The 17,917-nt window shown below is 48.9% G+C and overlaps 1 protein-coding gene across 4 annotated transcripts in view; it reads left to right on the forward strand.

The window, feature by feature from the left end:
• Positions 1 to 2,027: 2,027 nt before the first annotated feature.
• Elk3 (ETS transcription factor ELK3) overlaps positions 2,028 to 17,917 on the forward strand; it is a 77,321-nt gene continuing 61,431 nt past the window's right edge. For 3 of the 4 annotated variants that reach the window (XR_005975590.1, XR_005975589.1, XM_041663929.1), the window contains exon 1: positions 2,028 to 2,430. The gene's annotated coding sequence lies outside the window, so the exon portion shown is untranslated. Of the gene's footprint in view, positions 2,431 to 6,027; positions 6,107 to 17,917 lie in introns of all 4 variants that reach the window. The other variant, XM_041663937.1, reaches the window with a different exon arrangement.

Consider the following 17,917-nt stretch of genomic DNA (forward strand, 5'->3'; position numbering starts at 1 on the left):
ATCTATCTATCTACCTACCTACCTACCTATTGGTTTGTTTGTTTATTTCTGTGCCGAGGATTGAATTTACGGTTTGTACATGCTAGGCAACTACTTTACCTCGGAGATAAATCTCTAGCGAGACTGGTGCAGACTTCGAGAGCTTTCTTTCTGAGCTGCTGTAGAGGCCTTTGTGTCCCTAACCCCCCAGCAATCCTCCCCAAGAGAGGAATGTACCACTTACAAATGACCTGCCTTGACACATAGACACATCCTTTCCAGGGGCCCTGAAGACAACCTGTGGGTTTTGCCTGATGCGATGGTACATGCACCCAACCGGTAGCATCACACGGAGCAGCTCATCCCTGGCCCTAAAGGTCTTGTTCTGCCTATCCATTCCCTCCTTGTCCCCAACCCCCGTGACCACAACGTTCTCCCTGCCTCCATAGTTCCACCTTTTCTGGAAGAGCTGGAACCATGCCACAGTCTTCACACTGGCTTCTCTCAGACACGAACTCTTTAAAATAAAAAAGCAACATGAGTTCCTAAGCACCTGGGCTTCTGAGTTGGATGATACGATTACATTCTACATTCAGTTCACGCGGACAGCTGGCTCGTATAGGGACACATACAGTCTCAGCTCTGCTGAGTGACAGGAGAAGCCAGCTAGGCATTTTAAATGATAATCTCCAAAATGGAAAATTAGCGGTGGAAAAATCAGGGTTTGATCAACAGACTCCTTTCTCATAACCACTCCTTCTGTTTCACCTCTTACCAGTTTCTGCTCAGAGCACTGGGGAGCCTGGTCCCAACCAGGAGGTCACACACACATCAGTTATCAAGCAAAGATGCTGGCCCTGTTTAACAGGGTGTTCAGATAGGCATTGGGGGAGGGGGAGGTGGTATTTACTTCCATGAACCTAATCCCTCGGACCTTTAATAGCAAGGAGATACTTAAAAAACTAGCAATCATTCAGACACATCACAAATACTAGGCAATGTCAGTATGTGGTCTTTCTGACCTGGAGACTGCTGTGGCCAGTCTTCAAGGCCCCTCCACCCCCATCCCAACCTGATGATTCTGTTATCCCGGGTTGACAATCATACCAGACACAACGGGAAGAGGGGAACAAGGGGCAGACGTGGTCAGGCCCAGCAATTAGAATTCTAACAATACACTCCCACCCCCACCCCGCTGAACGTTCAGGTTTGAAACCCACTGGTCTGAAGTCCTATTGAGTGAGGGCATGGGGCTGGAAGGTTCTGGAAGGCTGTGAGTTTGAAGCAGAAGCTGGGGCTGGGGAAACTGTGTGGAGGGCTTATTAATAAGAGACCCATTCCCCCCTGCAGCCTCAGAGCCATGTCCAAGTCTCCAATCAGATCCTGGCCAGTGCTCTCAGGGGTGGGGAGTCCAGACTTGAGACCACGGGGTGCTCCTTCCGGAGTTTCCAGCCATCTGGAGCGCCTAAGTGGGCACAAGACGGTGGTGTCTGTTAAGCTACTTTACCTGCCTCTTTCTTTTATTTCTGGTTGTGAGTCTAGTCTTTAAGAGCTGAGCCATCTCCCCAGCCCTAGCCGCCTCTGTCTCAAGAAACCTGAGGCTCTTTAAAAAAGTTTTCCGCAAAGAGGACCGACCCTAACTCTAAAATTGGCTTTAAATTATTACTATTATTATTAGGTATATTGTTGCTGTTAAATAAGTCCCCGGCAGCATCTCTAGGAAGCTGTTTTTGTGTACACCCTAAATCTTTTCACCCTAATTTGCCTGGTCTGCAATAAAAGCAGCCCAGTGCCCAGAGCATTCAAGCCCTGAACCCCAATCGCGATCCCTCCTGCCCCCAACTCTTCCATGCCTACGGACACAGAACAGCACGCCCAGCTCCCTTGCAGGCCAACTCTGCAGGGCACAATCCCAGGGTGATGCCCAGCTCAGGCACCCGGGTGCACGGGAGCTGACGGAGCCCGCCGTGTAGTGGAGGGGCGGCGGCCTTGCCGGCGGGTCCCCAGGCTCCTCCCCTAGGGTGGCCGAGCAGGAAGCGGGGCGGGCGCGGCGCGGGGGCGCGCGGGGCGTGCGGGCGGGCGCGGGGCCCGGCGCCGGGGGTATGCGCGGGTCTGGGAGGGCAGCCCCGGCGCACAGCCGCGGCCCGGGCGCGCGGCGCGGGGCGGAAAAGCCTGTTTACACAGACTGCACACCGCCTGGGGAATAATGCAGTAAAGGAAGTGAGCAGGCTCGGCCTGACTGCTCCAACTTCCTGCTCTCACACACAGCAGAGGAAAAAAAAAAAAAAAAAGAGGAGCGAGAGAAAGAAAAAAAGGGGGAAAAATCAGGATCTCATTACAAGAGCAACAGACCGTCTGCAGACGCCTGTCAGCATGGAAAGTCGGGGGCTTTCGCCCGGGTCCTCCTAGAAATCTCCCCAAGAAGACTCCCAAACGCTCCCCCACATCTGGGTAGGTTGCAGGACTGTTTGCCTGTTGCTCCAATGCTTGCAAAGTTTTCTTCTTGGTAGTTTTTTCCCCCCTTTTCCCCCTTCTTTCTTTTCTTTGGCTGGTGGGGGTGGGGCGGTGGGCGCTGTGGGGTGGGTTGTGGACTGTGGTGGGGGAGGATGGGGGTGCGTCCCCGTGGGGGAGGATGCTGCGCGCCGTCACCGCCACCGCCGCCACCGCAGGAGCTCATGCGTTGGCCTGGCTCATGCGTGGCTGCGCTGCGAAGCCAGGGAAAGGGACACCCGGTGTGCAAGCTCCCGCACCCCTGCAGGCTGACGAGCGAGGCTCCAGGGCCCTGGGATTGAGGATGGTGGCTGGAGCGGGCTGCGTGGCTGGAGGCTGACCTCCAGCCGGGGTTGCGGTCGGGATCCCTTCATGATGGGCACCAAGTCGCGGGTGCTCAGATCCAGGGACGGCACAGGGATGGAGTGGAGGTGAAGGACGTGGGCCGTGGAGATGTGGGGCCTGGGGCTGCGCGTCCACTCTCGCTGGGCAGGTGACCCCCGCCCAGGTCACCGCCCCAGGCGCACGCCCAATCAAACGGACATTTAAAAGCCGGCCGAGTCTGCTGGTCTGGATTCGGGTTTGGGAGACTGGCCGGGCAAAGGATGCTCTTGAAGTTCTCAGTTCTTTAACTTCCAACTCGCTGCTGGCCTGTACTGTTGCTGGAACTTTATTTTATTTTATTTTTAGGAGGAGGGGGGGTTAAATTGGGAGCGAGCGCTAAAAAAAAATTAAAAGGTCTCTGGTTTGTTACGTTTTCTGAACCGAATCATTCCAAGGCTAAGCTGCTGTTACGCGGTGGGGTGGGGGTGGCAGCAAGAAAGGCTATTTCAGAAACTGCAAAAGGGGCTTTTTAGAAGGAAAAAAAAAAAAACGAGTGTCGGGAGAGTTTCTGGCTTGTCTGGAAACGGCAAGACTAATTGCCGTGCGCTTCCGCTTTGAAACTGGCTGCAGACAGCATCTTGAAAATGACTCACTGAGGAGCTCACAAAGAAACTGTGGTTTGCTGCTTCTCAGGTTTATGTATTTGTGCCTTTTACAGTTTCCTTTGTAGTGTTCGAGGGTCCCCCGCCCCTTCCCCGCCGGCCCCCTCTCTCCCTCCCTCCCTCCCTGCTTTGAAAGCCCCTCGCTGGCCTTTAACTCCCTACAGTCCTCTGCCCGAGGTGGGGGCAGTTGGGGGTGGTGAGGGGGAGGCCGAGTTGTTTTGGACTTGGCTGGGGAGAGGGTTAAAGGGATTCTGCTGCTGCAGGGGGAAAAATGTTCCTTGAATTTTCCACTGGCGGCCGCAGGAAGAGAGCCCCTTTAGTCATTGCTAAGTAATGTCTGCACACACACACCGACTAATCTCATTGGGAGTTTCCGCTGCTCCGCACAGGAGGGGTTTTGTGCAAGCCGCTGTCAGCCTGCGGAGCAGGCGCTGCGGAGCGAGGCGAGTCACCGCCTTATTGACTTAGAGGTGCCTCCTCCACCCCGCCAGTCTTTCCAGGGCAGTCTCCAGAAACTTGGAAGTCTCTTTGGCCATTTTGGTTCTCAAGTCGAACATGCTTTTCCTGTGTGCCTGCATGTGTGTGTGCGCGTGTGTGTGGGTTCTGTTTTGTTTTCTGTTGTCCAATCAACTCTTTCACACACACACACACACACACACACACACACACACACACACGCCTGCCCATCCTCTCCCATCTGTGCCTCGGCTTTGTTGTGGTGGTGGTGGTGGGGGGGGTGTGGAGGGAGGAGTTGGGAAACCCAGCATGTTCCGGGATCTATTAATGAACCTAAATCGATTTCTGAGCCTGATTGCCCAACACAATATTCTCTGGTCTCTCTCCTTTTCCCCCTCTCTGTGGCACACGTTTATTTGGAAAAGGTCAGTTATGAGTTTGAATTTATGAGGATTATAAAATTACAGGCTGTGTTAGGAGGGCATGCAGGTCAGACAGTTAAGGAGACTGTCGGACAGAAGTGTCCCAAGCTTCCAGTAATGGCTTCGCTTGCAAAACCCCCAGAGCACGAAAAGTGGTGGCCTTTTCCATGCCAAATATAGCTCAGGCCTTCTGGCTTTTTCTTGTTCTCTCTCTTTCTTTCTTTTTTTCTTTCTTTCTTTTTTTTCTTTCTTTCTTTCTTCCTCCTCTTCCTTCCTCCCTCTCTCCCTCCCCCCTTCTCTCTCTGCCTTTAAATGTTGACTGTTGAAATGGGTAGAGTTGCTAAAAAGGACAAAGAATTTTCCAGAACCCCACTGGAAGCACAGGGGGCCCTTTCTTGACAAGGACATTCTGCCTCTCCCCCTCTTGTAAGGTGTTGCCGTGACTCCTCCAGTGGCAAATGGATCCTGAAACCAACCCAGCCACTCCACCCTATGGAGTCAGTGGGCTTAGGCCAGGATTTCCTTGGCACCTTTTCTAGAGGGTGGTCAGTGAATGGTTGATGCTGAGTGGCCGAATTGGACAACAGAACGTTGTTCTTCTAGCTGACTTCCAAGCGGGCATCCTTCTGCAGGAGAGTTCCCCAGAGGTCCAGGTTGCGAACACTTCCCTCTGAGCCAGTGGTTCTCAGCCTTCCTAATGCTGCGAATCTTTAATACAATTCCCGTGGTGATTCCCCCCCCCCCCCCCCCACCACAACCACAAAATTATTTTCATTGCTACTTCACAATGGCAGTTTTGCTACTCTTGGGAATCGTAATGTCAATATCTGACACGTGACCCCAAGGGGTTGCGACCCACAGGTTGAGAACCACGGTTCTGATCAGAAAGGAGGACAGTGGAGTCTGATTTATTGAAGGTGCCCGAGATCTGCTTCTGTGGTTTTCAACCAGAATGATTTTGCCTACAGGGGTACAACTGGCATCTAGCAACCCTGGTACTGTTACTCATCCAGCAATGTTCAGGACACCTCCCCATAAGTAATCCACGAGCCCCACGTGTAGTGCTTACACCAAGCCTCTCTCCTTCCCCTTAGTGATGCTGGTGATAAAGGCTCTCGTAGGCATTGGCTCAACAAATAAATGGGCATCAGAAGCCCTCAGTGGTCCGTCTCGTTATGACAACAAGCTGTTAACGCCTGCTTCTGTCCTTGTCTGTCTCTCTCTCTCTCTCTCTCTCTGCCTTGTCCCATTCTTGTCTGTCTTCTTCTCCGTGCCACAGAATGACAGACAAATCCTGACCTTGTGACACAGTGACTTTTGTGAGCTGAATTTTTGAGCCTCCCTAAGCACCGAGTCTTCCTCACACAACCAGCGCTGAAGCCTAGTAGACGGGAAAGGCAGTATTTGGATGAGGGAGATCAGGTTTTTTTTTTTTTTTAATCAACCCCACTGAATTTTGAAGTCACCTAAGCATTTATTTAAAAAAAAACTCCCCTTTTTGTCTCATGTGAGCAATCATTTCATTCAAAACTGCTAATGTACAGTATATGCAACTCTGAGGTCATCCATTAAAATTTATGTTTGTTGTAACTTTTTGGAACTTAAATCTTTTCCTGAAATTGGTTTTAGAGGACTTCCGGGCAGTTAAGATATTCCTGCCCAGTGATCGGACGCTGGATTTTCTAATTCTATAGACGGTATCGCCAGACATTACAAGACATAACCTATGGACAAGCCCAAGGCACATAATTGGATGTGACTTCCTGAAGCGAGGTGAGTTACCCCTCGCCAGCAGATAGGTTGGGTCCTTGACATGCCTCGGCAGTGACTTAGTCCTCTGTCCCTTCCAGGCCTCAGGCTCCTCCTTGCGCATAAAGAGCAGTGTGCTCTCTGTCTACCTGATTCTACCCTGGTGAGCCCCTCCTCAGCCTGCTTTTTCCTCACTTGTGTTCATGAATGGCATGAAGCCCGTCACGTTCATCCAAAAGCCTTGTACGTTCTGGGCAGACGTTTCCCGTGCAGCGGTCACCTTAGCTCCTCTTGGCTGTCGCAGGGTGGTTTAGAGCAGGTTGGAACCACACCTGTCAGAAGCCATCTATCTCCTAAAGGCTCCTTTTTCTGTTTTTCTTGGTTGTGAAAAATATCACAAATTACCTTAGGAAAACATAGAAAGCCACAAAGACAACAATGGACGTTGCCAGAAATCCCGCTGCTAACATTTCATTGTATATGTTCGTAGTCTTTTGAAACGTGTGTTGTGTACACAGACACACAGGAACGCATGTGCTCGGAGGCTTTTATTGGAGCCATTGGCATCCTTTTAAAAAGAGCTGATTTTCACATAACATCCCCCATGGTACATTTTAATAATGAGGACCGAGACTCAAGTTGCCAAACATTGAGCCTGTATTTATTGAGGATGGGTTGACATGATTTCTCATGAGCCGGGTCTTGTGCTCTGTCTTCTGTAATGTCTTAAGAATGCAGCCCTCTTGAAAGATTGAGTTCCTATGTGCTGTGAATTCTGGGAATGTGATGAGTCTCTCTGTGATTTAAGGGTGAGTCATGATTTGCAATAGAGTATGGCGCTGTAGTAACAGGAAGTGGGGGCACTCCACACCAGGACAGAATGCTTAGATGAAGGGAGAGAGTGGAGGCTGGGCTGAAAAACCCACCCTGGGATGACCTGACTGCGGAGGAGAGGAAGACCCGCATAGACAACTCTTAGATATTGCTGTATCCACACTCTCCAAACTTTGGTGTTTTAAATTGACTTAAAAAAACACCAATATTACTATGATATTACTATTGTATTATACTGTAATACACACACACACACACACACACATATATAAAATAATAATATTATAATATTACCGGCCATGGGCATGGCCAGTTTGACATGAGGTCATTCAGCTTTTGGACTGAAACCATGGCACTGGCACCATGATGACTCTGTTTTTGCCACTTTGAGGGCAGAGTCAACAAATTAAGTTACCATGTTTGTGTGTTTAGCTTTCTGTTAACAAATCCGGAAGGCCTCCAAAGATGGTTGTTCCTTCTGTCTCCTAAAATAATTTAACCCTCTCTGAGCTCTTCTTCCACCACCAGAATTAAAATAGCCTTGTCCTTTTTCCTGGAAATTCATGCACACGTCAGCAGTTTCAGGATAAACTTGGCAGTGGTCGGCTTCAGCCGAAGGTGATTTGGGCTGAATTATCACTAGGCGTGAACTCTGGCAACTTTACTGATTGGGAGTAATTTGCATTTCCTGGGAAGAATTACTGAACTATTTGAAAAGTTAAATGGAATTCTTTTTGTAACTTAGCTGAGAATGTTGCTTGGCTGTTTTTAAAGTCATCAGAGTGATTGGTTGTCATAACATTCGAATATGAACCAAGCTAAAATGAGTTTACTCAGAAGTGGTTCAAAGCCTCTAGTGTCTAAGTATTTCTAAAGCTTCTGGAGCTCAGGTGTTCCCGGTTAGCCACGAATCCGGCAGGAATCACGGGGTGGGTAGAAAACACAAATGCCCGGATGCTACGTCCGTAAGACTGGTTAGGTTAGGGCTCTCAAACAAAAACACAAGACCCCTGACATATGTTTCACCTTTAGCAAAAAGAGAATAAGAATTTCGGGGCATGGTGGTGTGTACCTTTGACCCCAGCATTTGGGCAGTCGAGGCAGGCTAGTTTTTTGTCTCAGAATGAGAGCCTGTCACAGACAACAAACAAAAGCAAACGAAAGAAGGCTTTAGTTTACATACGCCCCAACACACGGATCTTAAATATAGTTGTATACATCCATGTATCTAGCTTCTCTAAATGAAGACTATATTTCCACCACTTCAGAGTACTCCCTGAGGGTTTTTGTTTGTTTGAATTGCAGTGGGGACAGTTTCATGATTCTACCCAGCAGCAGATCCGTGAAACCCAGGACGCCTTGATAAATCACCATAGTGCTTTAACATCACACAGGGAAGGGAGGAATCTCTTCTAGTTTATTCCATGTACAAAGTATTTAGCCAGTGTTCTAGGAAAACTAAAAGTATTGCTTTAAAACTAACTGGGTTGAGGGGGTATTACTTGATCATTCTGTGTGTCAGTTCCTCTGGCTGGACTGAAATGGAGGGACTTAACGTTCAAGTCCTAAGTCCTATAGTCCTCCTCCTCCTCCTCCTCCTCCTCCTCCTCCTTCTTCTCTCTCTCTCTCTCTCTCTCTCTCAAATCGAGACTCTGATTATGAAAGAAAACAGGGTATTTTGCCCCTCTCTCCAGCATCTTCTCTACTCCCCTTCTTTCTTTAGCTCTCTCTCAGGTCACCTGTCACCTCCCTGGGGGAGGCTGTGCTGGTCTTTCTTTAGTCCTCCCCTGGGACCCCAACCCTCTGTAGAGGCTTTATTCTCAGGTTTCCTCATTACCCAAATTCTTGCTGTCTGAACCCAGGAGCTAGACAGCTTTAGGTGTGTGTTTCTGGAGACTGACTGTTATTTCTAAATACCTACTAATACTCCTCATTCTGAGCTCTGAAACCAAGACTATGTGATGATATGCTGTGCAGACCCTCTGACTAGGTAGCTTGAGTGAGTGAGGGATCGTTGCCTGTGCGCGTGACAGGATCTGCTCTGTCTGTGGTGCCCATCCGGCTGGGAGCTCGCTTTGGGCCCACATCTGTTTTTCTCATAAAGAGAACGAGAAATAGTGCCTGTATCATAGTTTGCTTTTTATTTTATTTTTTTCAAGATGGGGTTTCTCTGTGTAGCCCTGGCTGTCCTGGCACTTGCTCTGTAGACCAGGCTGACCTCAAATTCACAGAGATCCACCTGTCTCTGCCTGCCGAGCACTGGGATTAAAGGCACCACCCGGCTCCCAAACTTCCAAGGAAAGGGTCTGTTCAGAAACAGGGCTAGTTTGTTACTCTTGGGACAGACTTGACTCTGATTTTGGTCTTAGTGTTAGACCGAGAATGGTCGACGACACCTTGAAATACATTCATAGAAAGTGCTTTCTCGCCAGAATTCACCAATTCTAAAGACACTGTGGTCTTTTATGGAAGATTTCATGACAAGATTCTCACAGTGGCCCTGGATAATCCGTTTGGAGTCTTGCTGTGTTCGGTTGAAAGCCTTTCTTCACCTGAAGCAACTGCACATACAGTGTTTGTCTGTAACCCTTTGAAATCAATGATGTTGCTGTAAAATAGCAGGAGAGATGGGCTGAAGACGAGCTCATTGTCGTGTCCCCCCCCCCCCCTGAGAAGGACTAATTACCCTCTGTTTTCACCTCTGTTTTGCCAGGGAGCCCTTTGTTGGGGTCAAGTCTGGGTTACCCGGAATGTATGATCAAGCAGGTCCTCCACCCCCCGGTCCTGCCACCATGGTCTTAGTCAGAAAAGAGTGGCCAAAACGAGCCTCAAGGTTTGCCCCGGGGCCAGCTCCCCAGTATGTCTAGGAATTAACTGGGAGACCTCACTGCCCACCCCCATAGCTTGTCATCCTCAAAATGGCACCGATACTCAGAGCTCTCATCTCAGGAATACGGTAAACAAGAAACAGGGCTGTTGGTATTGGGTGACTATCTTAACCCTGGACGTTAAGAACACCTCACTGGAAGGCTTCACGGAACCCAGAACTGGAATGTCCCCGTACTGTCCCCTTCTTGGAGTTTGTTAGATTTGCCTTTAGAGGTGGAAATGTAAGCTGTACTGATTGGGATTTATTTATTATTTATTTTAATGGAAGCGATTGGAATAGGAGGGGAACATGCCTATGTGTTTGTCTGGGTAGATAGTGGTTGAGAGAACCTGGCAGGATAGGACCTCAGAAAAAGTGACCAAAACAACTCCTCCTCCTCCTCTGTAGGAGGCCAGCCTGCCTGTGTGAGATTTGAGTCCTCTTCTCTACCTAGGGAGGTGTGCCTAAGGGAATGTTGTTTACGGCTGCTGCACTTCTCTACACGGAAGAGTCATTGTTTCAATATCGGAAGTCAGGCGAGAGCCTGGATTTACGCTGTAATTTTCAGGAAAGGAAAAGGCTTAGATTCCCAGTGACGCCAGTGAGTCCTAGTGTGAACATGTAAAGGAGGCACCCAGGCAGTCGGTGCTGTCTGCAGGGTTAAGTGGAAGATTCGCTCGCTACCTTAGTTTCCTTGAATGATCTCGGACCTGAACTCTTGGCGCCCGGGACTCAGGAGCATTGATAAGGAAGTTATTTCTGCCACTGTCCATCTCTGCTTCACCCTCAGAGGCCTTCTAGACCAGAGGACGTTAGGTTCTCTCTGTCTCTGTCTTTCTTTCTCTCCCCCCACCTCTCCTCCCTTCTCCTGTCTCTTAAAACAAAATATATTTTGAACTGTACCTCCAAGTGCTCCTAGGCAGAACTGCATGGTCTACCCAGTGTCTGCAGAGGTGGTCTTGGGGGTAGACTCACTCTGATGGCCGAGGCAAAAGCAGTGGTCAGCCAGCCACCTGGTTTTGGCGAGTCCCTAGGTTTTGATGAATTCATTTAATCCACCACTTTACTGTTCCCTATTCTGAGTTTATGATATGTGGGTAGACAGAATAATGTGCGTAATACAAAAATGATCTCATGGTGACTTATTTTGATCACCAAGATCCCCGAATCAAGAAGGACGGCGCTAGCGTTCTGAGGTTTTCAGAAGACAGAAGGTGGGAATGGGATATGGATCAGTTGGGAGAATGCCTAACTGACACACGGGACCCAGGGTCCCATCCCTAGCACCACGCTAACTAGGTGTGGTAGCACAGCTTGGTTATCCCAGTCTCTGGAAAAAAAAGCAGGAGGATCAGAAGTTTAAGGTCATACTTGGCTACATAGTTATTTCAAGGCCAACCTGGGCTACACCCGAAACAGACCCTGCCTCAAAAAGAGCAATGTAACAATGGACGGCAGCAGAGAGTAGCAACACCAAAAACAGTATTAGACCGAGAATGTTGTCCGTAAAAGAGCAGAAACTGTCCTGGGGGAATGACTTCATAGATAAAGTGTTTGCTTGCCTTGCTACCAAGATTTGATCCCTATGTCCCACGTTGAAAAGATAGGGTGTGGTGGCATCTGCTTTTAATCCCAGCACAGGGGAGGCAGAGATAGGTCAATCGCTGAGGGGCTCACTGGCCCGTCAGTCCTTATTCTGTAAGGTGGATGCTATTCCTGAGAGATGACATCTGAGGTTCTCTCGCCTTGGTGTGTGCTTGCACACCAACATGTACACACACACACACACACACACACACACACACACATGCACACCGCATGCACACACACAGGAACTTTAAGACCTGATAGGAGATTATAAATTCACTACTAGATTAGAATGTTTCACTGTTCCAAAGGGTAATTTTCTTGAGTAAGGGGGGACTATAGTCTAAATCCGGTGCTGGCTGTTTCTATAGCTAATATATTCATGCTGAGAAAAGAAACAGCATCAAGTTGTGTGTGGTGTTAGCAAAAGGGCCAACTCCAGGATTGGCAGACTCCTGCATAGGAGTTCCAGGAGGTGACAGTGCTTTGGGATGAGGGTCTGTGTTTGACACGGGCGTCATCCTTTTCACTAGATGGTTTGGATGACCGTCATGTAGCATTATTCATGAGATGGGAGTGGGAGGCCCCTTGGCAACAGTGTTCACAGCACTGTTTACTTAGTCAGTGCATTTTGATGATGAGTTTTTGGAAGGTTCGAGGCATAAGACATTGGAGAAGGCTTCAATTTTGAAGTCACGGGCTGTGTTTTCTACAGCGTCCACCAAGGACAGCAAGATAGTTTATATATGTCCCACTTACTGTTCCATTTCACTTAATGGTGTAGGTTCACGTGCCAGGCGTGGTTTAAAATAGACATCAGTGAAGAGTTGCGTGGCCTCTGGCTTACTTACGTCAATACCTCTGAGTTTTACTTCATGTTAAAAGGAGCTTTATTAGAAGTTAATTTACCCGTGGAAGGCAGTCTCCACACGTGAGATAACAGCTGGGTCACACCTGGCTAGATTTGATGTCCACGCAGGAAAATGCAAGAGAAACACATACGTGTGGGCCAGGGAAGCCGATGGGGCCAGTCTCCACCTTCCTGACTTCAGATGCCACCAAACCTCCACGCGTGTCCCCCACATGAGCAGGCGACAACACACTGAGGACTCTAGCTAGCCTCTCTTCCGAATAGAATCCGAAGACCAGAGCATTAGCGTCTGGAATTTGCAGTTTCTGAACTGTGAAACACCTTTGCTTTGAGAAAGGTACAGAAGCTGAAGTGGCCACAGCCTCAGAGCCTGGAAACTCCCAACTTCTAGCACAGGTAACCACTCTGTCCGGGGCTTTCTATGCTTCTCAAAAACCCAAACACGATGTCTCCAGCAACCCCTTGTTCGTAGATACCAGTAACACACAATGCTTTATGTGAGGATACTGTCTGTCTCTAGCAGCACCAGCGACCAGCTAATGACAGCTCTTTGTGACTCAGTTTTCACATTGGCTAGCATTTTATTTAAGCAAAAGCAAAAGGGTTCTAATACTGTTAGCCCCCTGTAAAAAAAAAATCAGTAGTTCCAAGGTGCTATATAGAAACATTTAAATCTTAATCTTATACTTCCAAACAAAGACAAGATCAGCCAGCTGATTTCTTTTTCTTTCTTTATCTATGGACCATTAAGAACCCAAGAGACTTTAAAATAGTTACAGTGGAGTTAGTCCCTGGAGAGAGAAAGGTTACTTACTAGTCTAAGAAGACTGAGATCTGTCTGAGACAGGCTTTGTGTTGTTGTTGTTATTCCATTGATTATGATAGTGGTGAAGGCTGTGGTATGTGTGTGTGTCTGTGTGTCTGTGTATGCGGGTCAGAAACAGAGACACGGAGATAAACACTTGAGAAATTATCGTTTTAGCTTTTACGGAGAAGACAAGATTCTAAGCTTCCATGGTAGACATGGCCTTTCTCCTTTGCCAGGGCTTCTCTGGAAGAAGCTGGAAGGATGTGGTCGGGGATTCCTATTGCTCAATCCGGTTCCCTAGAAAACTGTAGTCCAGTGCTTCGCATATTTGGGAAGCAGATCTTGAAGAAAAGCTGTGTTTTGGTGATGGCCATTAATGTACTGGGGATAAACAACCTGCCTGTTGCCTGTGACACCCACAGTGGCCTCCGAAGGACAGGGGTAGTCGGATTCTTATGGAAACAGGACCCAGGAGGAAGGAGAGGACCTCTAAGTGTCTCTGAGAATCTCTAAGTGCCGTGTCAGAGGTGGTCAGACCAGGTGCAGCTCGCCAGGAGAAGAAGAAGGTACCCGGATGGCTGGGTACCACTCTGCCAGGAAATGCCTGATTGTCCCTGCATCACATCTAGGATGTCCAGCCCAGCTGTGCAGACTTCCCATCCCCAGAATCCCATGGGGGTCCTTTAGAGAGGAAGGGATTGGGAGGCAGCTCACACCTAACCCCACCTGGGACCCCTTCCTTCCTAGGTTTGCACCAGGCTTCCTGACCCTGCTCAGCACCCTCTGTGCGCAGGAGCGAGAGGGGGCAGACAAGCCCAGAGAGGTCACTTGTAAGCAGGGTGCCATTGGTGGCGAAGGATCAGGGCTGGGACTTTTAGCTGGAGGAGCTGACGTGACTTTTCTCTTACTCAGTGTTTCAGTTTGTCCACCCCCACCCCCACCCCATGTTTCCCCTGGGTGGTGCTACCGGAATTCCTACCTTTTGCCTCAGGAGTTTCCCCCTTCCCAGAAAGACGCCCCTGCGGCATAATAGGAGGAAGTCCTGATTTAGAAAGGTTTTACAGTTTCAACACAATGGGAGAGCCGGAGGATGCTCTGGCAGGAAGCGCCTTGGTTTCTGGATGTGGAAAACCCACCATCATTTTGTGGCATGCAGAAGAGTTCTCACTGCACGGGGATTGTGTTTTTACCTCTCCCAGCCGCCCCTCTAGCACAGTAAGGCTTTCAAGTTTATCTGAAAGATTCCGGTGTTCCATCTTCCAGATGTGGCGTGGGAGATTGCCTTTCTTTTATTTATTTATTTATTTTTGTTTTTTGAAAAGCCATCTTCAGGTATCTAAGAGAATAAAGGCTTCCTGATGGTAATGCAAACACAGACGTAAGAACACCCCTTTCTCAAGGTGTCAGCTGTAGGCTGGAGTCTCTGCTTACTGGAAGGACCCCGTATTTGTTACTTTGTTGTTCCTATTTGTGGTGCTTGGGGGACTTAACCCATGGTCACAAGTTTGCTGGGACTGCGCTAACATTTAGCTCAGTACCCAACTTGAAAAATACTTTCTATCTTTAAAGAAAAAAAAACTTTCATTTTGCCCCCACTCCTGTGAAGAGTGGCCTTCCCTTCTCTAGATGGGGAGCTTGAAGGGGAGCTACCAGTCTTGGACCAGATAAACTCAAAGGCTTGATAGGCACCAGGTTTTGTTGATATCCCTACTCCCAATGCCCACCCCCCACCTCAATGCACAAGACTGAATTTATTAAGCTAGAAATTTTGGGGAAAAATTTGCCATTCCAGCCAAGGGCTCGGAAACGCACAGATAAAGAGTGTTGAGGAGCCATGCTGGCTGCCTTACACGGAAGCTCAAATTTCAGGGCATTTGGCAAGGTTTTAGTAAGCTGATTATCTGTCTCTGTGTGATGGGAAGTCACCAAGGCTGCTCGGGTGCCAGGTCCCTTCCAAGGTCTACTGTGCACACGTCGCGGGCTCCCAGGCTGTCCCTCTCCACACAGGGAAAAGGTCTCAGGATCCGTTTCTGAGTACCATGAAGAACTCATGTTTAGGGTTAGGTTTCCTCTACCTCCGTCTTCTGGTTCCACAGGCCTGGTGTCCACACTTCAGATAAGAGGACCAGTCTCTCCGAGTTCTGGAGTTCACCAAGGCTCATGGCCTGATTTGTCATGAAGGGCCGACCTTCAGCTAGGCCTGGTGGCACAGGCCTGAAATCCCAGCTACACAGGAGGCTGAGGCAGGGGGATTGCAATTTCAATCAGTGTCATTTTAGGCTCCCTAATGAATTCAGTGTCAGTCTTTAACTTACCCAGATTTTGACTTAAAATTTAAAGAAGTGAACGGAGAAAGAACTAGGCCCACCTGCCAATGGTTCTTTGCCCAGTGTGACTCCAAGGTTCAGTTCCCCTTTAAAAGAATCCCATTGGGTGAACCTAGCATGTCTGTCTGTTTTTTTTCTCTCTCTGTCCTCCATCCATCCATCCATCCATCCACCCACTCACCCATCTCTCTATTTCTATCTCTGTTCATTGATGAAATTGGCTAAAATAAACGGTGGCAGAAAGGCTCAGATTCTTATTTTTTCTTTTCTTCTTCTTCTTCTTTTTTTTTTTTTGAGACAGGGTCTCTCTATGCAACCTGGGCTGCCCCAGAACTCCCTCTGTAGACCAGGCTAGCCTTGAACTCACAGAGATCCACCTGCCTCTGCCTCTGCCTCTGAGTGCCCCATGCCCAGCGCAGACTCTTTCATCAAGCAGCCCAGGCAGAGTACCTGGAGTCACGGAGTGGTGGGGTGGGAAATGAAGGACACCTCTGTCCTTTATCCTGCTGAGGCTGTCACAGCCAGCATCTAGGGCAGTGGTCCTCAATCTTCCTAACGCTGCGACCCCTTAATACAGTTCCTCATGTGGTGACTGTTAGCCATAAAATTATTTTTGTTGCTACCTCTTAACTTTTATGCCACTGCTATGAATCATAATGTAAATACCTGCGTTTTCCCATGGTCTTAGGTGACCCCCGTTAAAGGGTCGTTTGACCCCCGCCCCCAAGGTCCACAGGTTGAGAACCTGCTCTAGCGTGGCAATGTGCGTTGTGATTAGAGCTCCGGACTTGGGAGCAGATATTCCTGGGTTGGGGTCTGTCTGCTCTTCTGCTTCCTGTGTGGCCAGATGCGTCTGTCTTTGTGTTTCTCAGTCAAGGCTTCCTGGTGGACAGGGCTGACGGGGAGTGTGAACACGTTCTCCGTGCACTAAACACCATGCTTGGCACACAAAGTCATCAACGGTTAACCCTTAAGAGAAAGGCTCCCGTGAGGGTGGAGGTGTGGGTCTCAGCCTTGTTCCTATGAAACGCATGGTTCTCAGTATTGGCAATCATGGAGAACGCAGCTCGTGTTTCCTCGGACCAGGCCTCTTGATTTGGAACCTACTTACAGGTTCCTTTTAGAACCCCACAGACCCTGCTGACGTGGTACGCACAAACATGCACGTTTGTATCTACATGCATAGAGATGTATATAGTGTTTTCTCCCAGAGAGTTCTCAAAATGGTCCGTGGGTCAAATACACAAGGAAGACTCTTCTGTGCATCTGTGCGTTCACATCTGTTTTAGGCATGTGAGCATGTGTTTTAAGTGGACTCTATGAGACTTCTGCTGCCTCACAGCTTTTGACCTGTAAGAACAATACTTTTATGTAGTTCAACCCAGTAGGCCATGATACCGAGGAAAACATAACTTGGAATAGCCTCACAATGGGACTGCCTGGAGCGAGGTCTGTATTTACAGCTTCCTTTCCTGTTCCGCTGCACCAAAAGCCTGGCGAGTTAAAATTCATCAGGCCGCTTGTAAATCTATTTGCTTAAAAAGACATCTGTTGTATCTTGTGTTGTGCCGTCGTCTTGAATTTTCACTAGAGACTCGACTGAAGTCATGGGATCGATGGCTTGGGCGAAGCTGAAAGTCCTAAGGGAGCTTTCTTAGCCGTACCGCGCGGGCGCTCCTTTGGAGGACAGTTGGACGGTCGTGTGGAGGGTTAACATGGAGCCGACACATAGACCAAATGAAACCAGAGCTGCAGTTACAAAGTGGGGCACATGTGGGAGGCCAGGTTTCCTGTGGCCCATTTTCCAGTTTCCTGCCTGCAACCTGCAGAAGAAGAGGAAGCTGTGAGAGAACCCGCTGATGGGGGCTGTGCCGCCAGCCAGAAAAAAGACTCATGAGAAGGGCCTGGACAATGAAAACAATCCCACCCGAAAGTAAATGTTCAGGTTTTCATCCGCAAATGGCTGGAAAGGAACAGCCTTTCTCTTGAAAGAAAAACACGGCCCCCATCCCTGGGGTAGGGGGTGGGGGCAGGGCAGCTGTACCCACCCTGCAGGAACCTCTGTGTTTTACAGCCCCTCTCGTCTTTCAAGACATGGTCTGCTTTGTTAGCCTGGTTGGTTATCTGGGAAGGTTCCCCCCCCCCAAGTTCTGTGGTTTCTCGCTCTGTGTCCCGGACCTGTGGATACAGGGAGGGGAGACTGGACAACCCAGTGGCTGCAACCTCCCTTGCAAAATCTAGGCGACTAATTGGTTTCTTTCTTTGATCTAGCTGCCCCATAACACTGTGGTCTGTTGTTTTCCTATAAGAGAGTTAGCGGAGGTTTGAGTGTGGAAGAGACCTTGCGTGCTCTGTTTGTGTGGCTGGCGTCCCGGAGGGTGCATGCGGGACTCAGACGATCAGAAGACACTGAGAAAGTGGAGAATGCCTTATTTCTCCCATGAGGGTGATTGCTAAATGGCCGAGATCTTGAGCTGTTATTAAGCCTCTATGAAGTCAAATACTTCCATCCCCTCAGAAAGAAATTGAGATTTAAAAA

This window comes from Microtus oregoni, unplaced genomic scaffold (assembly GCF_018167655.1).
Source record: "Microtus oregoni isolate MIOR12 unplaced genomic scaffold, Mior012 000001F_ref0000356, whole genome shotgun sequence".
Lineage (NCBI taxonomy): Eukaryota > Metazoa > Chordata > Mammalia > Rodentia > Cricetidae > Microtus > Microtus oregoni.